This window comes from Chamaea fasciata, unplaced genomic scaffold, assembly GCF_029207755.1.
Source record: "Chamaea fasciata isolate MVZ Bird 193981 ecotype frontalis unplaced genomic scaffold, bChaFas1.0.hap1 SCAF_3, whole genome shotgun sequence".
Classification (NCBI taxonomy): domain Eukaryota; kingdom Metazoa; phylum Chordata; class Aves; order Passeriformes; family Sylviidae; genus Chamaea; species Chamaea fasciata.
The window spans coordinates 71,687,073-71,709,456 of record NW_027094088.1 but is presented as its reverse complement, the minus strand read 5'-3'; positions in this window follow the sequence as shown (position 1 = coordinate 71,709,456).

Here is a 22,384-nt window from a genome sequence, read left to right as displayed (position 1 = left end):
CATTCAGAATTAGTTTTATGTCAACCTGTCATTCTCTATGCATATCCATGTAACTAAAGAATTTGTAGTATTCATGATCCAATAACAGAAATAAAGCAAATACGTCCCCTGAAACAAAAAACAAAACAAGAACAACAACCAAAGAAGATTAAAGGTATTATCACAACATTCAAAAAAATAGCATTATTGCACTTATAATGGGCTGTATGCAATAATGCAATGGCATTATGTACTCTACTTCATTTTTTTTCTCACAAGTTTAGAGGTGTGGAGAGATTGAATTCATGGATCAACTGAAATATCAGTTAAAAAAGAAAAAAATTATTTTCATAGATTTTGAAATTCAGAAAATCATAACTATGGCTACAAACCATGGTGGGAGTCTACATTGGCACAGACAGGCTTTTCGTGTCATCTCCCCATGGACCTGATCCCTCATGTGGCACTGCTGGAGCAGGGGGTTAGGGGATGCTCACTACCCATCACTGTTCTGCCTGCCCTGAGGCACAGAGCCCTGATGCTGGGCCAGAGGCTGAAAGTGAAACAGGACATTGTGGGACAGAAAGGAACTGACTGTGAGAGCCAAGCCCCAAGGCCTTTGGGGAGCTATTCTGACCCCTGATACCCATCAATGGCCTTTCCCAGCCACTCTTCTCTCCTACTCACCACACAAGTCTGTGCCTGGTACAACACATGTTCCTACAATGTCTCTTTCCTCTCCAAAGCTACAAAGTTCCCTTCCAGCATCATCATCCCTGCCTGCCATCCAGAGTGAGTCCACTTGGGGAATCTCTCAAGGACACATCCCCAGGCCCCAGAAAGGTGCTTGACAGGTGGCACACACCCTCTGCTCTCCAGCATACGTTCTGTGCCAATGGGTAGACATTGACCCAGATATTTATGGAAGAAGACGCCAAAAGGATGGTCTTCTTACCCACAAGGGGCATGGGTCATTATAGCTGGGCAAGGGGCCACAGCCCACATGGCAGCTAGCTCTCTGTGTGCCAGTTCCACACCAAGCTTAGCTGTCCTCTGAGAGTCAGGTGTTTGGGGAGGTGTTTCACCAAAGGGCCCCCACTTCCTCAAATTATTACTTCCTAACTTAGCCTATTGGCATAAGCCACCTATAAATGGCCACATTTATCACAAAGCCTCAGGCTGATCTCTGATTTTCTCCCTACCAAAAGTCACTTACCTACTGTTACCTGGTCATTACCAGGCTAGATAGATGCTGATTTTATGCCTATATATTAAATTAGATTTTCTCTTTGAAAAGCAGATGATCTCTTCTTATTTATATATATATATATTTAATCTGTCGTGTATATACTTTTGAGGTATACAAATTAAAGTTAGTCAAAATACACTTTGTTAAATACAGCTTAACAATTTTCTCTTTTCAAATCATCTGTCAAAGTCACAGTATCAATTATTCTCAGGGAAGTAAGGCAGTGTTTTTAAAAGAACATTAGCCTTAATTCGTATGCCACATCTGGCTTTCAAAAATCACCAAAGCATTGCCTTGAGTAAATTATTTTGTAACTCTGGGAAAAGATCTCACCATGGATTTGTCCTTGTGTTAAAGCTTTATGTGCAGGTTAACCAAAATAAATTTCTCTCCTTTGGTTCATTTTATAGCTACTTTGAAAACAAGACCCCCCCAGCCAATTATAGAAATTAACAATGAAGTCCTTCCTTGATGTAAAAAAAGATATTGTCTCGGTTTAGACAGACAGGTATCTGCCAGGGAGGGTTGGAGTCTCCCTTAAAATGTAAGCCCCTCCCCTCCTTTTCCAGATTATCATAAATTTGCAATTAAAAGGCTGTCAGGAAAAGATTTTGGGAGTAGGTATAGCAGTTCTTTACTAGGGATATAAAAATACAGATGTTGTGGTACAGAAGAATAAGCAAACAAATAAACAAACAAGAAATCCTAGAAAACCCTGACAGAGTCAGAAATACAACCTGACACCCTGTTGGTCAGGGTGTTGGAAGCAGTCTAAAGTAAGCCCTCCTGGAGTGGCAGATGTGGTTCTGTTGGAGTAGAGATGGTCCCTTTGAAGAAAAAGAGTCCAGTAACGGTGAGATGGGTTCGGTCTTCCTCTAGGGATCCGGTGGAAAAACTGGATACCTAGTGGGACTCTGGCTCCTTTTTATCTAGGTGAAGATGGTTTGGCTCTTCCTCCCTGTGTGGAGCAGCTTACAATAGTGCAGTGTAATGTGTAATGTCATTGATGAGCTCTTAATGGTCCATTAGCAGAAGACATTCCCATGGAAGTAGTGAAACAATGAAGAGAGATAAGTAGCACTCCACCATCTGATAAGTGACACTGACCCATCTGGGCAAAGATAAGCATTTCTCCTCCACCCAGATGGAATAGAATAATATGCTCTTTACAAAACCCATGACAGTTATCTAACTGAAAATGCAAAAAGTATTAAATAACTGTAACCATTTTTGTTTCTGTCTGCTTCTATTTCTAGGTCACGCATTTCTATTTCAAGAATTGGATGCTGTACTGAAAACACAAACCAGAACTGTTTAATGCATACTCTGGTCTTCTAACAGCATGCAGAAAACTTATGGCCTCAGATAACAATGTTCTAGGGCAGCAGTGCTCAAATTGTAGCACTTAAGGGACCTAAATATGGCTCTCATGGAACCAATGTATCTGATTTGTGTTCCTTTTGCTGTATTTTAGTCCTGGAGACAGAAGAACAATGATAATGAGAGAGAAAACAAAACAAAACAAAACGAAAAAAAAAAAAAAAAAACACAAAAACAAAAACAAAACCCTGTGCAAAAACGCATCTGCAAGGGAACACTGGAACAGTAGACAACCAACTTGCAACCCTTTTAAATCAAAGATGCAGGACGCGGGGGGGGGGGGAGGGGTGGCAAAAAGAGACGTGAGGTAGTAACTTCTAGAAATGGAATTGCATATGAGAGAACAGAAAAAAAAATTACTCTTTTTCAGGTATTAAAGCTCTCCTGCCTCCTGACTAGGATATTCCAAATTCTTGAAATAGAAAGTCAAACCGAGTCAAGCCAGTAGACAGTTAAAAAAAAAAAAAAATTCTGGTTTAAAAAGTAAGTTTCTACTTGTACAACACTTTCTGTTTGTACAGTTGAAAGCTAACCTGAGCTTCAATTTCTATCCTAGCATTTTTTTCATTTACATACATTTCTCCCAAATATGACTTCAAAGGCTGAAAAAAGAATAGAATGACATAAATTTCCTCCCTAATGAATATACTTGGCTCATTTTTAGTCCTGTCTTATGGACTTGAATTTCTATGACTCTATGAACCTTCAGTACAGATTACATAGAAATATTCTTTGACCACTATATCAAGTCATATTTTTTCCAGAGACAGAAAGGTACTCCAGTGAGGTTCACTTAAGTTTGTTCTGAAACCACTGCTATACCACTTCTCCTGTGTCATTGTTGATATTTCCAGATCCTTATGCAAACAAACTTTATAATGATTTAATTTTAAAACATATCTCCTTTTAAAACTGGGAAAAATTATAAAAATTTCTATGTGTTCTCACAATGGATTAATAAGAAATTAGAAAACATTAAATATGGCTTTTTTGTAAATTTTCCATACATTTTTATCCTTTCTATTTGCTTTTCCAAAATATCTTGGGACATTTTTTTGGCTGTCTGTTTTCTGTGGAAAGAGAAGTTTTGTCTCTCAGTGTTATATCAGAAATGAAATTGTTTATAAAATACTGTAGAACCACATATCAAATGCAGGATCATACCTATGGACAATGAAAAGTAACTTCAACTAATTGTTCTTCTTATTTGCTCTGAGAGTTTGAGGGGAGGCCCAGTCCAAAACAACACAATGTGCATCAGTACTGAGTTGCATATAAAGGATGAAGTAGCTTAGAGCTAAGCACTTTGGCAGAGATGCAGTCAGATAGATACACATGTGCTTAGCTTAAGGTAAAAGAGCAGCAAAAAAGAAAAAAATGGGGGAAAAAAAAGAGGAAAAAATGTAAAAAAAAAAAAAAAGAAAGAAGGAAAGAAAGAATCAAGTAAATAGAGAAGTAAGAATAAAAGACAAAAAGGAAAGAAGGAAAGAAAGAAGCAAAGAAGAAAAAAGGAAAGAACAGAAGAAAGAAGAATGAAAGAACAAAAGAACAAAAGAATTAATGAAAGAAAACAGGAAAAATATAAATGAAAGAAAAAAAACCAGAAAGTAATGAAAGATGTAAAAAAGAAAAAATAAAGAAAAAGAGAGACAAAGAAAAAGAGAGAGAAAGAGAGAGAGAGAGAGAGAGAGAAAGAGAGAGAGAGAGAAAGAAAGAAAGAAAGAAAGAAAGAAAGAAAGAAAGAAAGAAAGAAAGAAAGAAGTAGAGACGTAAGAAAAAGAAAGAAGTAAAGAAAAATGAAAGAAAGAAACAAGTAGAGACATAAGAAAAAGAAAGAAGTAAAGAAAAATGAAAGAAAGAAACAAGTAAAGAAAAATGAAAGAAAGAATGAAAGAAGTAAAGAAAGAATGAAAGAAGTAAAGAGAAAGAAGAGAGAAGAAAGAATAAATGAAGAAACAAGAGATGTAAGACAAAGAAGTAAAGTAGGGAAGGAAGGAAGGAAGGAAGGAAGGAAGGAAGGAAGGAAGGAAGGAAGGAAGGAAGGAAGGAAGGAAGGAAGGAAGGAAGGAAGGAAGGAAGGAAGGAAGGAAGGAAGGAAGGAAGGAAGGAAGGAAGGAAGGAAGGAAGGAAGGAAGGAAGGAAGGAAGGAAGGAAGGAAGGAAGGAAGGGACATGCCATCAGACAGATATGCATGTGCTTACTTCAGTGTACAAGAGCAGGTCACCAGGGACACATGGTAAGGTCTGATCATTTTGCTCATTTCCTGGAGCAGAGTACAAGAGAAGAAAGATATTTAATGATCTCCAGGTCAGTAGGCCTTGTTCTGTGAATATAATGTCTTCAGAAAAATAAAAATCACGGAGATTCTTTTTTATCACTAAATAATGGAAATGTTAATCTTCTAAGTAAACATATGAACCAACAAAGACATGAAAAAAAAGAATGACCTTTAGAAAAGTGAAGTCTTTCAACTTTGTTTACTGGCAAAATTGAATATGACTAATCATGTCAGGTTGATTGCACTCTATGAACTGTTTGTAGGCAATTTTTAAACCAAAAGTTATTTGAAAACTTTCACATAACAAATATATGCCCTTTAAGAGCCAGTTTTTTCTACCACTGTTCTACTACTGGGTAGCACTGGAAACAGATTATTGAAATAATTTTGATTTAGGATAACTGATCTTGTGTTTGAAGACTTTGTTCATAAAACATATAAACATAATGTTTTCAGAAGTATAATTCAGATAATTTGTGAAAAAAGATGCTGTGTTTTTTGAGAAATCTTTTCAATGCCTTTGGTGTATCTAGAGTATCTAGATTCCTAGTGGTCATGTCGCTACATGTGGGTGATGTAAAAGGATGAAACAATGTGATACAAGTTATTGTGCACAATTTACAGTTTTCCTATGTAAGGGCTACGAGTGTCCTTGCCTTTCAAGAAGGATCATTAGCCAAAAGTTGTGGTTAGACTTCAGATTTACAAAAATCACAGACAGTCCAGAGGTCCTGATGTCTATGTGAGTCCCATAATCATATCTGGTTGTACAAGGGATAGGGAAGTTGTCTGTACTTTCATTCCTGTCAAAAGAAGTGAGTTAAAAGGAATAGTGACATTGGACTTGGAAGTTTTCATGGTTAGCCCAGTGCTATCCCACAGTGGAGCAAAAAATGCTTTAACAGACCCAAAGTCTCATGTGACCAGTTTGTAGAGTCCTTCCTTGCTCATGGCTTCCTGCGATAGGTAGAGTGAGCATTGCTGCCATCAGCAGTTTTAGTGATTTTTAGAAGATGAGGAAGTCTGGTGAGAGAAAACCTATTTACTGCTTTTTTCACATTAGAAGATAAGTATGCTCTCTCTGGAGATGAAAGATTAAGGTATGCACAGTTGTGTGCACAGCAGAAAATGTTGGCCCTTTCAGTATTTAAAGTCTCTGAACTGCAAAACTTGTATTTTTCTTAGATCAGATTTTTACAGGATTTACATACCAGAAGAAAGAAAGAAAATTTTCAAGTCCAAAAGAAAAACAGCCAATAGTAGCAACACTTCCCAGTCTTAAATTTTTCTGAAATGGAATATCATTCAGCAATTTCAAAGACCTACTGGGGGAAAAATATACAAAATAAATAATTTTAGAAATTATAAAAGTCCCACTTGTCCTATATGCATATTTATATTGATTTTAAATTCTGAACATAAACATGCTCTACATTAAAACAACAAACTTTTTTTCCTTATAAGCATGTCTGGATACCTAATGCAGTAATTTAAATAAAATTATGATTTTTCTGTTCTGAAATGCTTGGCAACAGTTAAAAATTCTGATTTTCTTTAAGACACAGACTTGTCCTTGTAAAATATACTTTTATAAATTGACAGTTCAGAGAATGCCACATTTTGGGAATGAGAACAAAAACTTGTATCTCTTCTAAATACATTATCATAGGCTCAAGGGACTCAGTAGTCCACTCTGCCTACAACAAAAACACACTGAAGATACACCTGACCCTACACTTACTATATTTCCCTGATCTTATGTGAGATATGGAGGGAGGAAAATGTTCTTTACATTGGTGAAATGGTTTCATTCTATTCATTCCTTTCAGACCTTATTTGTTGATAAATAATTACCTCTTCTCAGAAGGAAACTAAAATCTGCTATGATGGTTATGCTAACTAACTCTAGAAATAATCTGAAATTTGTTGTCACTGCCTTGTACTATAAAATGTCTGCAGTGCAAGGCAGCTTAATCTTTTCTTTCAAACCTCAGCAGTGTGAGAAAAAAAACAAAAAAGGGGAGCTTTGGGGCTTCAACTGAATAATTTCATGTTGCAGTAAGTGGTAGAAGGCAGTTTAGCAGTCACGTATTTAGACTGAGGTATAAGCATTTATAGCTGCCTCCTGCTGCACACTCAGCATTGTCTGCTGTTCTAGAGGTAGATCGCTGCTTAACATGTTTGATTCTGTTCTAGAGGTAGATCACCGCTTAAAATGTTTGATTTAGTTTACAGTTGAGTGTGATGCTTGTGCTGTGTTGCAGTGCTGAAATCTCCCTTATAATGCATCAATTCATAGGCTTTAAAAGTGTCAGTAAACTATCATGTAGCTGTACTGGCATTTTTTTTTTTTTTTTGTGTACAGGTTCAATGGTTACTGCCATTTGTTGTTTTAAAATTGTGTAATTTCCGTCATTTTATCAAATTCTTATTGGGATTTTCAGAAGCTTCTCATGAAGTTCAGTAATGCAGAAATAAACTCATAAAACTCAAATTAAAGCCTAACACACTATTTTTGCAGAAAAACACACTGTTAAGTGATATATTAAGAGTAAATCAGGAGGATTTGAACTGCAGGTTCTTGTTACACCTAATTATCTTCAGTTACACAGTCAAAATATTTTTTTCAAAGACCCAATGCTTTAAGAATGAAAGATATTTTCTTGTATAGTTTTCAAGTCACAGGAATAAATAGAACTGAAGATAGCTCATTAAACAAAAAATGGTACCATTTACTCAGTCATATAATTTAAACCTATGATCAGAGTGGATTCTCCCCAGTGAATAAGAAAGTATATAACTTATACTCATTCCTTTCTTAATTTCTCTCTACCAAAACAATACCCTGTTGGGTGGAAGAGAGTAGGACATGTCCTTGTATTGTACCTTTAATTCCACTACTTTCATGAAAGAAGTGGAACTGATCTCTATTATTGGTTAATTAAAAACTAAATTTCTTTGACTCGTACTCTAGCTTGCCACTTAAAAATTAATTATGGACAATAACAAATAGCAAAGTGTTCCTTTTCCAGAATAAGTTCCCCATTGGGATGCAATGAAAATGTTAATAATTAATCAAATAGTCTAACTTGGTATTATTTTTTGCCACCTCACTTATATACAAAACCCTACTGATGTTAGTTGACTTTTTTGTTTCATAAATATTTATATATAATTTCATTTCCCTTGTAAATTACATTTTTTCACCCCAAAGGAAGGAAAAAAACAATTTGTGTGTTAATTTTATCTCACTGGTTTTGTTCAGCTTCAGTAGTTCTGTATATAAAATAAGAGATTTGATAAAAAGGAATGCATTCAACTTGTGTTTTATAATTTAAAGAATAATAATTAGGCAATGTTGCTAATTTTGCAGCAATTCAGGTATATTGCTGCTTCCCAGCATAAAGTGAAAAGCAGGCAATTCAGTGTTCCTGTTCCCCCTACTGCCCAACTTTGGTACTAATTTTGTTTAGATTCTGCTGCCCCTGCAGAATACTTAAATATTTAGCATTTTAGAAACCTGAGGGTTGGTGTCTGTTATTTTTTTTAGTATTACCTGGACAAGTTAATGCACATTTTCCATGGAAGGAAGCTGAGCTTTATTTGCTGGAATTACAAATTTTTAATATGTTCTGCATGACCTGTACTAAAAAAAAAACCAAACACACACGCACACAAAAATCAAACCCACCACTTTGTGTTATATTGATAAAATAAAATTTAAAAAAGTGATGTGCACTGTTCTTGAACCAATGAAATAAGGTGAAACATATTTTACATCCTCCAAGAAAGCAGAAAGCAAGTTTACTAACCTTTGAATCTCAGAAAGTAGCTAATTATGTATTTTATCAGCTGCTACCTATGCTACTGTTCTTTCCAGACTCCACTATCTGTAACAAACAGCAGCAGTTAAAGGCAATGATGCACTTCAGATTCTAATAGAAAACAGACTGTGAATAGGATAGAGAGGAATAGATAACACTCTAAATGTAAACTTTATATTTCTAATTACATTTCAAAAATATAACATGCTCTTTGAAAAGTAGTATTTGTACTAGTTGATATTCCTACCAAGTAACATTTGAAATAAAAAGAAGACCTGATTATGCCTCCTGTGGCAAACCTCAAATTAAATAGGAAAGTTTGCTCTCTATAGATATGCCCTGGTTGTCTCGCATTGTGTATGTCCATCATTTATGAGATTATGCATAAAGGAGAGGAAGCCAAGGAATTTTCCATCATATTCAGTCCTTGATACTGTGTGGAGAAAGCAAATAAGCAGGAGATTTCATATGGCCTGGATTAGCTCCCTTTGGTGTTCCCCAGAAACCAGGCATTAGAGGAAAGAGAAGTGCCATGACTGTGCTTGATTTTCCCTTAATAAATTCTTCCCAGAACGCACAGCACAGAAACTTACATGTCCTTGGCTTACTGAGATTAGCATGAAGTTTGGACACTGCAGTAATTACACCCCTAAAAGTCTCCATTTTTCTAAGCGTTTCCCCAAAGACACTAGTCTTGAGGAGACAGGTACAAGTTATACTTTCCAAGGCATATGGTGAATGAATCATGGAGCACAAAGTGGTTTGAACATGGCTGGTTTTGCTTACAAAATAACTTTGTAGAGATGCTAGCAAACCCAAGAAAACTTACAGGCATTTTGCTGCCTTAGCTCCCTCATATGTTGGAAACAAATCCCAATTTTAATTGAAGACTTTACAAGAGTTGGCTGCAAATGGGAAATGAATCCAGGAAGACAGACTCAAACACATTAATGGGTCGTACTCCATAAATAAACACAGTAAAAATGTCCTCAAAAAAACCCAAAGATTTTTCTCAGATGAAAGAAATGTTATTCTGATCACATCATTAGTGGTGACCTCTGCATCAATAAATGCAAAAAAGACAATCCTACCTGTGTATAAAACAGCTTGTCCAGAGAAATTTTCTTGACAAGATTACTTTCAAATAAGCTAATTGTTTTTGAAACATATTTTAGTGTTTTCTCATCTGCATGTTTAAAGAATGAATGTATTTCCTGGAGGTAGAAAAAGGAAGCAGAAAGATGAAAAAGGCTTCAGAAATTCGGTGGGATTTTTTTCTTCCCTTCCATTAAAGGCAGGGGAAAGGCCCCTGCAAAAGTACCCATTAAATGTATTTGCCAAATTTCATCCATTCTCTTACTCTCTATAAGAATCTGCCATTCACTCAAATGGTTCATTTATTTTCTGTGTATGACAGGAGCTTATATGTTCACTGCTTCACAAAGAACTATAATTTAAAATACAACACTGAGCTATTAAAGCTAAAAGCTTTTAGAACAAATCACAAATCTGACACTTTTTTATAGTTTTAACTTGACTAGGTTGGGAGAGGAACTGAATAAAAGAACAGCTTTGCAAGCTTCGTCTAATACTTCAAATAGACTAAGTGCAGATTTTGTAGATTTAAATATTCACATTAATATTGATTTGCAGGAGTATCAGGGAAGAAAAACAACAGCATTAAAATGATAGAGACATAATTCCAATTATAGTTGTTGGTAATGGAACTGCTGCATTACTAAAATCTACAGTCTTAGATTAGAGAGGTACAGCAGTGATTCAAACCCAGAGAGAAGATAAAAGAACAAGAAACATGTCATTGCTAGAAAACCAGAACCAATAAAGAATGTAAAGCATTTAAACAGTAAGATATTTTTCATCACAATAAAACTGTGCAACTGTATGGAGGAAGAACTCTCCCATGTTTATTAAGCAAAGTTCTGAAAACCTGTAGACTCTGAAGAAGTCCTGGATTCCAGTTCAGATTTTCAAGATTATTTCTGTATTTTAAAGGTTTGATATTTATTTTAAGTAATAAAGAGAATGTTTTTATGGGAGCAGAGTGTGGAAACCATGAACTGCCCTGTGAGTCCTTTAACTACTGTGATACAATCAGGCTTGTGTTCCTCTTCACCCTTCTCCTGTACCCTTTTTGGTCTGCTCAGCCCCAGTCTGAGTCTTGTATACGATATTACGATTCTGTAATATAACCCCAAAAGAAGGAAAGTGCTACCTCACCCAACTAACATTGCAGCTTTCTCAGAGGGGAAGAAAAAAAAAACCCAAACCTGAATATTGGACAGGAGACTCCTAAGCATATGGATTCTGGTAGCTTTTATGTATGAATAATGTGGTCTTGCAAATCAGGTGATCTCATGGTTGATGTGATCTGTTAAGATGAAGCGTGGGTGAAAGTAATCTTTGGGGTACAGATGTAAATTCTTTGCAAAAACAACTTTTCTTTATTACAGCATATATTCTCTCTTGTGTTTCTGTCAATGAGACATTTTCATTGTGTTGATAGCACACAGCATTAATCCTCTGTGAAACACAGTGTTAAAACAATTTCCTTTTCCTTGATGCAATTCAACATTTTATAATTTCACTGGGAGACAGAAGCTAAGGAAATGATTTTTCTCTCCAGCTGATGAAGAGCTGCAGAATTTTAGAATTCAATGTTCTTTTTCCAATGAGCTCAGCAAGGAACATGTTTTATACAGCTCCAAATCTGTCCTTGAGATTGCCAGGTACAAAATAATATAGAATTTACACAGTTTCCTCCAAACTCAGGATTGTTTAAACTGACTGTCTTAATCACATCAGAGTGATTCCTTAGACTTGAATGACCCTAACTCTGGCTTTGAAAGATCTTTAAAACATTGGTCACATTGGCCCGGGCGGACACTCAGTATGTGCTAAGATCAGGCCTGCTGGTGCCTCAAGCGTCTGTTCAGGGTTAGAAATAAAGGTATGCAGAAGAAAATTCATCACATTTTCAGGTCTTAACTTCCTTCTTACGTTATCTATGTTAAATAAGAGTAAGGTTTTCACACACTAGGGGCAAGCAAAGAAACAACCACAGAACTGGTTTCCTGCGTGCAAGTTTATATCTTTATAATTTTTGGCTTGCATTCTTTAATTTAATTTTGTCAGATTTGTTTACTTCACTGTTTATTTGTTTGATTGGGTTTTTTTTTTTTCCCATTGCTTTCTTGCCATTAGTACTTTGCTTCAACGTTATGGCTCATTTGTAGGTCCTGGCATACAAATTGTAATCTAACCTAAATTTTTCAACAATGCTCATATTTGCTTCTCAACTTCCTTTGTGGAGCATTACCTTTCCTTGGATCAGTTTTTTTAATGGTAATTCTTTTCTGGGGAGACTTTTATAGAAATAATTCTATACAATGAAACTACTTCTCATTCTAGTTTGTCTTTTCATGTGTATCAGTGCATCATAGGAAATTTAAAACCCACAGCTAAATATCAGAATATATTTTTAATTTAAGCTAAAACTCTCTATGTCAGCATAACATATTTAATTACCTGACATATGGATACAGAATTCCCTATATTTTTATGGAGTTCTATGCAATTGAAGTAACAGTGCCAACACCGTAAGTGTGGTTAAACAACATGCACAAAAGATGCTGACTTCTTAACATGAATGGTCTGGAAACCCATTCCTCTCCTTCCATCATTCTGCTTTACAAAGTGAAACCCTAGACTTTGGTGTGAGTGCAATAACAGTAGAGATAAGATTTCCTTAACAGAAAGGATTATTTATGGCACTGTGCCGCAGTGAGGAATACAGGTCTATCTATTCCTTTAATGCATCCAGTTGTGGTTCCTAATTTTAGCCAAACACTGCTCCACTGTATCATCTCTTACATTTAGTCCTGCAGTTTAACAGACAAAGTCACCTTGATAACAAAACAAAATTATTCTCTGTTGAATTCGTATACAACATAAACTAGTGGTAGAGATTGTATGATTGCCTTTAGCATATGGCAGACCCCAGAATTTCCTGTCTTGTGAAGATACTGACCCACTAATCTTTCTGAAGAAAAGAAAAAAACCCAGCAAGTATTAACCAGAAAAAAAGGGTTAACCAAGAAAGGGGACAGACATCCATTCCTGTTGAAAGTAAAGGCTCTTGCTCTGTGGACACACAAGAGAAGATAACACTCCTTGGTTGTACTGTTTTGATCTGAGAAACAGGAAAAGTGCTGGGTGCTATTGCCACTTGTCCTGTCAGCTGGCAGCAATTAGTAGCACTGGCCTCCTTTGAACTTCCCTGAACAGTCTGGTCTCTTTGGCTGTGCTTTAATAGTTCTCCATTATTTCAATGATTTAATATGGTAGTCTTGAAATTTTTTATTTGTGTCATAAAAGCCATCCTACCACAGTGAGATACAGAATGCAAATGTGCATCATGTGATAAATAGATATTCCTTTTTTGCCTTATTTATTTTAATTTTTAAATAAATTAAGTGCACTGTACATCTTGTCACATGGCAAATGTTAACCAACTTTTCTCTATAGATTTTTTCCTATATTTATTTTATCTACATCTCTTCTATCCCTCTTTTCTTATTCTTTACCGTAAGGAAAATTCCTAGTCTAAAATAAATGTTCTTGTACATGCTGTATAAGCTGTCTTTTTTATGATTATATCATCTATTATCTGCAAGTGTGTACTTATTTTTTGTGATGGTCTGCTGAGTAAAAATTTGATTTTGATAATCTTCATTGCCCTACCCTTCATTCTTTGTTTAGACATTTTTTTTCTTGTACATTCTAACTACAACTACCCACCATTATAATTTTTGGTATCTATTCCTCTTCTATTAAATTCTAAGACACAATTTACATCATGGAGCATTGCTGAATGATGTTTCTACAGGATTTGATGCCATGGAAATGGGTTATTTGTAAGGTAGTTGGTAATTTTGATTTCACCAGTGTATGTCATCAGCTAGGGTTGCACTTCTTGTACACTTGCTTTTATTTATGAACATTACATTTGCTGTATTTTTAAGTTTATTTCATTGACAATCAGGCTCATGATTAGACATCTGAGGTATTCACAATCTATGTCACTTTTGAATGACCTTAATAATTACTCAACATCTACCAGCACTATCAGTCACTTCTCACACTTGATCTGGAAAAATCAGGAATACCATGAGCAGCACAGATACAGTACAAACACTTCTGGGATTCTTATCATTACCCTCTATCCACTACAGGAATTGATAACTTTTCCCTGCATTTTTTTCCAGTCTTTAAGTCAATTGTTTACCAGCTACAGGACTTTTCAACTTTCAAAAAAAAAAAAAAAATAAGAGCCCGTTAAAGGCTTTTTGAAAGCTGATATATACTGGTATGAGACTTATTGACAAGTTCATTGACATCACTAAATATCTCTTCAAAACTTGCAGGTTGTGGCTTTATTCTACAAAAAGCTGTATTGACTTTCACCACAATATCATATAGTTACCATTCTTATAATTATGATTGCTGTGTTTGGTACAAAAGTCAAGTGCACTCAGACCAGTGTATATTTGTAGAGAAATCTTCTAAACCCCTTTGTGAAAATGACACTGCATTTACTGTCTTCCTTTCCTGTGATAGCATGACTAAATGAAATGTGAGATTTTATACCGTAACCATCACTGTGTCAACTTCATACTAAGCTTCAGAGTTTACACATAAAGAGAATCTAGTCCTTGCTGGAGAGGAATTCTGGTGAGGAACTTCATTGCCCAACACTTTTTTCTCTTGGATTTTATTCCTTACTTTTTCACCTCTTGGTTGCTATTATAATTTTTATTATTGGGTTTTCACTGGGGTTTTTTTTCTTCATTTGAATTTTTAAAATGATCTTATCTCAACCCAGAATTTTTAGCATTTTCTTCTGATTTTCCTCCCCATCCTACCAGGGTTGGAGGGAAGAGCGAGCTTAAAGTTTTATCATGAAAAATAAACTTTTCTAGGAGGAATGGAGATACAGCATAGACTCTGATCCAAACACTCTTGCCAAGCAAGGCCAACTAGAACAGTTGTCCTCATCTGTGTCCAGATGACTTCTGAATACCCACAAGGTAGAAGACACAATTTCTGGACTTTCTCCCTCTATCCTGTTGAAGGGAGGGAGCGATTGATTGGTTTGGTTGGCAGCTGACAGCTCGTCAAGGTAGTCCCATTTAAATACTAAAACCAAAACCAGCCAAAATAATATAGAAATTTAATTTAATGGATTTTTTTCTGGTCTTATCTATGTTGGTTATTTCTCTTGCAATTTTACTTGTTTAAAGGAGTTGCTCATGGATACACTGTTTGCAACCATGTAGCTATGCTTATTATGCCTGTAAAAAAAGCAATTTGTCATCTCTCCACGCTGATGGCCATGGTATGTTCTGCAGAAAAGCTGCAGATGTGTTTTCTCTGGGAACCACCATATGTCCTCACCTACATCCAGAAATAAAATGCCTCTTTGCCTTTAAAAACTAATGTATGGGTAATACAAAATCACAAGTGTGATTTATAAACTCAAATGGGCTTTCTTCAGACTATACAGTCCAATTCTATGTAAGTAGAGGCTGTAAAATACCACTTCTATCTCTGTAATTCAACCAGTACTTCAATGTGGTTAGAATGTAGTTCTAGAAAACCATCACATACATATTTGATAAGAAATAAATGCAGAGTAGTATAACTCTGTAACAATTTGAAAGGACTGGTGGTGGTGGGGTGTGTTCTCATTTCTAGTGTTCTCCTTATCATCTTCTCTACTGAAAAAATAACCCTATTCTAATTTCTCTTCAATAAAACCACATGGAATTAAATTGAGAAGGTGAGCAGCATCTACGTAGTTAATATTGTCCTCAAAATAGCACATGGAATAACACTGAACACTAAAAGAGCATTGAACATTGAAAGAAAATATGTCAAATAACTAATTTTATCTCTCCTTCTTATTGACTCTGCTGCTGGAAAACAAAGTTATACCTGCTAGCTGTGGCTGGGCAGTGATTTCCTCTATCTCATCATAATTTATAAGTCATGTTCAGCCACTTCTCCGAAATGGTAACTGTCAGCAGTACTAATTCATGACTGAGAAATAACCTAGCATGGAACTTAGCATGTAAGGTAGGAAGGTCCAGCTGCAGAATGAATTACAGTGGCTGGAAGCAGGAATGCCAGAGAGAGAAGGATTCTCTGTGAAAGAGTGAATTTTCCCTCCGTGATAAGAAACAACTGCAACATTGTCTCATAGCCAACCTGGAGTCTTGTGTGCTCAGGGGTCACATCTAGGTAACAGGGCTGGGAAGAGATGCCTCATTCAACTGCTCAAAGGACTGGTACAGATGAAAGTACACACGAGGTATCAGCTGGTCACACATCTTTGCAGGCTCCTTATGGGACCACCTCCAGCAGTAAGACTCTGTCCACTACATTGTTCCATATTTTATATTCATATTTAAGCAAAAACATGTATTCTATATCATTGTCTACTGGATCTGACTCCACAAGCATCACAGTGAGGACCATATTTCTTAACGAAGCACCACCACAGGAGTCTTGTCCTCAGACAAGTCCACCCATTCTGTTTAAGTGTCTTCTCCAGTGCAAGCAAAACTACTGCTGTGCAACCAGAGTTGCTGCCACTCAGTCTGAGAAAGAAAACCATCAGGCTATGTACCTTCAGGGTAGCTTTTCAGATTATGATTACCAAGGGGAAGGAAACACCTTAAAATGTTGCTGAAAAAAGGGGGTTTTAAATAAAAAAGGCTTACTTTTAAGTAGGCCTTAAGTACTTGAATATGTGAATGCCTTTGTCACTTTAATTTTCTCAGTTGGTTGGGCAGCTATAATTTTTTTTTAATATATATTTGCTTAGGTCTATGTTGAAATGGCTTCATATCTGTTCAAAAAATGAAGACAAATAGGGTTTTTTATGCCTGGAATCTTCTTAATCACTGTCTCTAAAACTGGATTGAGGAAACACTTCATTAAATACTGTGCATTCTTAAAATTTTTAAAGAGTAGCATCTGACTGATACATGTAAAATGAGATACAATCATTTTTGCAGGCAGATTTGCACAGAAAAAGATCTGCATGACAACAGACACAGCTACTGGCATAGTCTTCCTTGATTAGTAAGCTGTAGTAGATACAGTTGTTTAACAAGACAGGTCTGAAATGCAGCTAATATGGCTTATTATTAAGCATTCAGCTATGTGACTATGATCTCCGCTTCTTTAAGTAGCTCTGCTGGACAGTCACAGTTCCCATGTGCAACAATGTGAGAGAGACTTCTTCCTTTAGCCACACAGACCTTTTTTACTTCATTGTTCCCCTTGTAAAACCAAAGTAAGCCAGGATGAGGTCCTGTCTGAGGTTTTGGAGTAGGGACATACACAATACCATGGCTTTTGTCATGTGCAAAGTTGGTACACCAGCAAAACTATTCTGCTGTCCTGCCAGTGACTGCAACAATAATTATTTGCCCCAAAAGGACTTTTGTTGCTATTTACGTAACTAGAGATTTGGTTGCAGCAGCAATTCTCCTGGGAACAGGGCTAACTGGCTGCTCTTCACAGTTTTCATACTCGTCAGAAAAAAAAAAATCCAGACCAGATCATTAGCCTTATCTAAATATACCTTAAAATCTGACATTTAAGAGTTTAAATTCTCATTAAAAGCTACAGGAAGGTAATAAAAATTGAAATTAGACAGTACTGTCAGCACACCACATCTTTGCAAGAAAGTAATATCAAGGCTGAGTAACGATGGGATGAGTTTATGTTAACAAAAAAAAATACACTCATGTAGCCTTAGGAAAAAATTATTTTCCATTGTTTCACACTGACACCGAATGCCAAATGTAGCATTAAAATCCCACATTATCCAATGTACTGGATCTGGCTGAAACAGAGTTAATTTTCCCCACAGCAACCCTCACTGGGCTGTGCTGTGCACTGAGAGCTAAAAGGGTGCTGATAACACATTGGTGTTTTGGCTACTGCTGAGCAGTGCTGGCACAGCATCACAGCTCTCTCTCCAACACCCCTCCTCCCCATCAGTAGGCTTGGGGGTGGCCAAAATCTTGGGATGTGACACAGCTTGAACAGCTGACCCAAACTGACCAAGGATATCCACTCAGATATAAAAGCCAGGAAAATGGAGAAGAAAGGCTGGGGGAGGACATTCATCATTTACAATATTTGTCTTCCAGAGCAACCATTACACTTGCTGAAGCCCTGTTTCTTGGGAAGCAGATGAACATTGCGTGCTCACAGGAAGTAGAGAATAAAATATTTAGGGGTTTTTTCTTTGCTTGCACATGCGATACATTCTGGTTTTGCTTTAGTAAACTGCCTTATCTCAACATACAAGTTTTTACATCTTATTTTCTCTGCCCTGCCCAGCTGTGGAGGAAAGTGAAGGAGTGGTTTGCTGGGCATCTGCCATCCAGCTAAGGTCAACCCACCATATCCACTTATGGACAGCCATGCAAGCTTTTGATTAAAAGCAAACCAGGCACTTAAAACCTCTTGCCTTTATGACCAGTGAAAAAAATCTCATTCTGTTGAGCATTTCACTGTGGAGGTTTAAGGTTTCCACAAAAACTGCTTGAAAAAATAATCTCAACATCACTCAGGAATTGATGTCACCCATCAAATAAGAATGCTGTTGACAATTTAAATATTTTTTAGTCCAGACTTATTCACTAGTGGTCACAGATATTGAATGGATCTCACGTAATTATGTGTTTACTGTGTAGGTGTCCACATCAAGACATTTTAAGCTTATTTTGTAGCCAACAAGGAAAAATAAGCAATCCTAGACAATGAGTCTTTTGAATTCTTTTAGATGTCTTAGAGCAAGGTAGACCAAGCCAACAAAGTGCCTATTGACTTTGCTGACTGCCTGGAAAGAGAGGCCAAATGAAGCCCCACATTTGGTGGATTAATAATGCCTTCTGAGAGAGACAGTGTGACAGCACAGGGTTCATGTACACTGTTTCGTGCGTGGCATCATAGTAAAATGACAGACCTAGAGTAAGTACTCAAAGGCAGCATGTGTGTGGGGTGAGCACTGCAACTGCAGCTAATATAGCAAATTCGTATCTTGGGATGAGGAAAAGTCAGAAAAAGAATAGAAGGAAAGATGAAATAGCCATCTCAGAGCAGTGAGCTGATGCAAATGACAGAGAGTAGCAATCAATATACACAGCTGTGATCCCACTCGGATTTTTGTGAATGCATACAGATGGCTTTGGTCTTATTAATGTACAATCAGCAACCAGCAGAAGTGTCAGCTTGTGAAAGTAGAATGGCTGAAATATAGGAAAGGAATGTATCAAAAAGGAAGGCAGAGGCATAAGTTTATAGCATCATATAGTGACAACAGCAAACACTGTCTTCTTGACCCATCACTAAGAGGAATTATTTCTCTCAATTTGGCTGTTCGGCAGGCACACAATTTCTGGGGTTGACATCATCATTTATGCCTTTTTTTTATCTGGTTGACAGCATTTTCAGCTGTTTTTCAAGAAGCATTTGAATTGCCCATTAAGAACTTTTAATCCAATTATTTATTTACTCTGAAAAGTATACTCATGCATGCATCATCAATCATCTTCTATGAGCTTGAGTCAGCTGTGGATCCTGAGGTGAGCAGCTGACTCATACTGACATGGAACTCAGGGATTGTATTATTGTTAGGTGTTCTTACTGACGTTAGTAGTGCCATGGGGACAGAGTGGGCAGACTGAACTTGGGGTGTTTGAACCTTAAAGTGAAAGCTGAATCATGTAGACATTCCATGTCTGCAGCTTAACAAGAGTCCCTTCGTCAGGGAAGATGACAAAAGCAGTAGTTTTTTAATTGTTACTGTGACAATTCATAGTCTAAAAGCCATAACAAGGGGCATATAACAATGAGTCAGAATGAAACAAAGTCATGAGTTAGCCTTATGGTATCAGCTGAACTCTGTAAAAACTCATAGTCTTGAAACATATGTAGGATTGCTGGGATAGTTGAGAAGCAGGGGGTGCCTCCACCATGTCATTTTACTCTGTGCTGCTTGGTCAGGTCTAAACTTCCCCAGCTGTGTTATGTACCTCTGACTTTTGATAGTAATTCATGATGCTGGCAAGAAGAATACAACCTAAAATGGAATTTGGTGGTGTTGTACAAATCCTGAATCAATATTAAAATAAAGGGAGTTGAGGGTCCTGGCAGACAACAAGATGAACATGAGTCAGGTGCTACAGGTCTGGAAAATCTCACAAAAAAACTGATTTGTGACCATACTCATACTGGGTTAATGACAAGAGTACAAAAAAAATGTTGAAGGAAGTGATCTTTCCCTGAACTTTTATGTCTCACAATACAAGGCAAGCTGGAAATAATCATTGTGGTGATTACAGTGTGGAGCAAACAATACATAGTTTGAAATCAAATGAAATATATTTCTTTACCCTCGAGAAAAGAAGTCTGAGGGAGGGCTTACTGCACACTTCCATTAAAGGGAGATGACACAGATGGAGCCAAACTTGCCCCAGTAGTGCACAGTGAATGGCACAATACAGAAACCACAACTTACAGGAAGGGAAATTCTGGATGGACAAAAGAAAAAAACCTCTTTGCTCAGAGTATTTAATCTGAGTATTTAAACTGAAGCAAGTTATGCAGAACGGTGGTAGAAAAAGTACCCTCAGAGATATTTATGACTGGACTAAAGACACTGGGAAACCTGTTTTTATTTTAAACCTGTTTTAACCTAGAAACCAGCACTGCTTTGAACAGCAAGTTGTCTTGAATGATCTGCAGGGTTCCATTCCAAATGTCTTTTCATTTTATGATGCTTTGCTGCCTTTTCACCCTGGAATTAAAGAACTCTCCCTCTGACAGCTGTTGCCATTAATATTTACATGAAATCCTGCAGGAGTTCTTGGCCAGCTACCTTCATCATTGGGCTGCTGAAATCAGTCACATAGACCACTGGTGACTAGAATATGTTGAAACAGACAGATATAATATAATGCAAATTAGAGGAAATGATGAAAATTACTTGTATCCTGTATTAGTTTGGGGAAAATAAATCATGCACATCATGCTAGCTATTCACTGAAAACATCTGTTCAGTAGAAACTAAAAACAACTAAGATTTTTTACTTAATTAAAAGAAATAGAGATTATTCGGAGTCTGACACTAAGGCACTAGATCCTCCTGTGATCTGGCCTGTACCTATTTAATTTATTCTGGTTTTCACAGCAAGGTTAAAGTAATGTTACTATTAACTTACTGAGTTAAGAATTATTTTGAAGAGAAGTTTTCTATCTGCAGAGACTTATGATGTCTTAATGAACTCAGTAAATAACCTCACTCAGTACGTAATGGTCCGAGTATCAGGATTATGAGTTGTTGACTGCCTTGATAATGAGATAGGGTTGTGTTCCAAATGTCAAATGTATACATTCTGCCTTTTCACCACATTTATCTATAAGTGCTATAAGCCCTTAATTTCACAAATTGTCAGGCATATTTATTGTGGGAGTGTAGATTTCTGCTTCCAGTTCCCTTTTCATTTAGAATTGCTAATTAGTTACCTCACAGTTTAAGATGATATGTCTTAGACTGCAAATTATTTCAGGGTAGTTATATGCTAGATGAAGAGCAGCTGAAAAACAGGTGTCTGCCTTATGATTGGATGCTCTGTTAGAAATGAAGAGAAAGTAATGATTGCTGAAGAGGGAAGTTGGACAGAAATCTTTATCTCAACATGTAAGTGCACAGAATATGTTCGGCATTTTATGAAGCAAGTACAGACATCACCTCATTTCAGAGGTTTAATGACAAAATTGGAATAATATGTCAGTGAAAGGGTAGAATACAAGCAGACAGATGAGGATTTGCATTGAAAAGCGTACAGAAGATACCCTTTATGCTGTTTAAAATTTTGCACTGTGGGCGAAGCAGAGGTCTGAACTACATGATCAATTTTAACCCCAGTCTTGCAGATGAACTATGTCCAAACGGCTAGTAATTCATTATGCTATGCTTTTCTATTGTTTTCATGTGCAGTTTAAGTCAGTTTAAAATGTGTTATGCTTAGCAATATGGATTAAAGCTCTTCCTACTAGGACAAACTATACTTTCCTCCAAGTCAAGAAAAGCCTTATACTTCTGACAAGCAAAATCCTTTGGCATCCAATAATTTTACTAAGATTTAGTGCTTTTTAAAAGGTACTACATATTAGGGCCAAAGAGAATTTGCTGATTTTTGAATATCCTTCCTTTAATGTTGCAGCAGCCCTCTTGTTAGAATGTCTAACAAGGGTCCTGGTTCATGAAAAGGTTCCTGGTTTATTCCTCTTTACAGTTCAGCCATCCTGATTCTAACTATTCACTGACCCTGGGCTGCAGCAAGCTCCTACTGTAGGCTGCCCTTGTAACCTCTGACTTCTGGTTATTTCCTGCTAAACTATGACTGCACATATTAGCTTGCAGACTCTGAATGCAGGTTTTTGCCCAGCCAGACTATGATTGCAGGTTCCAACAGGCTCTAACTGCAGACCTAGACTGACCTCACAGCAGTGATTCTCTCTCCCCAGGATCCTTCTTCTTCATGATCCTCTCATTCCCTCTTCCTCAAG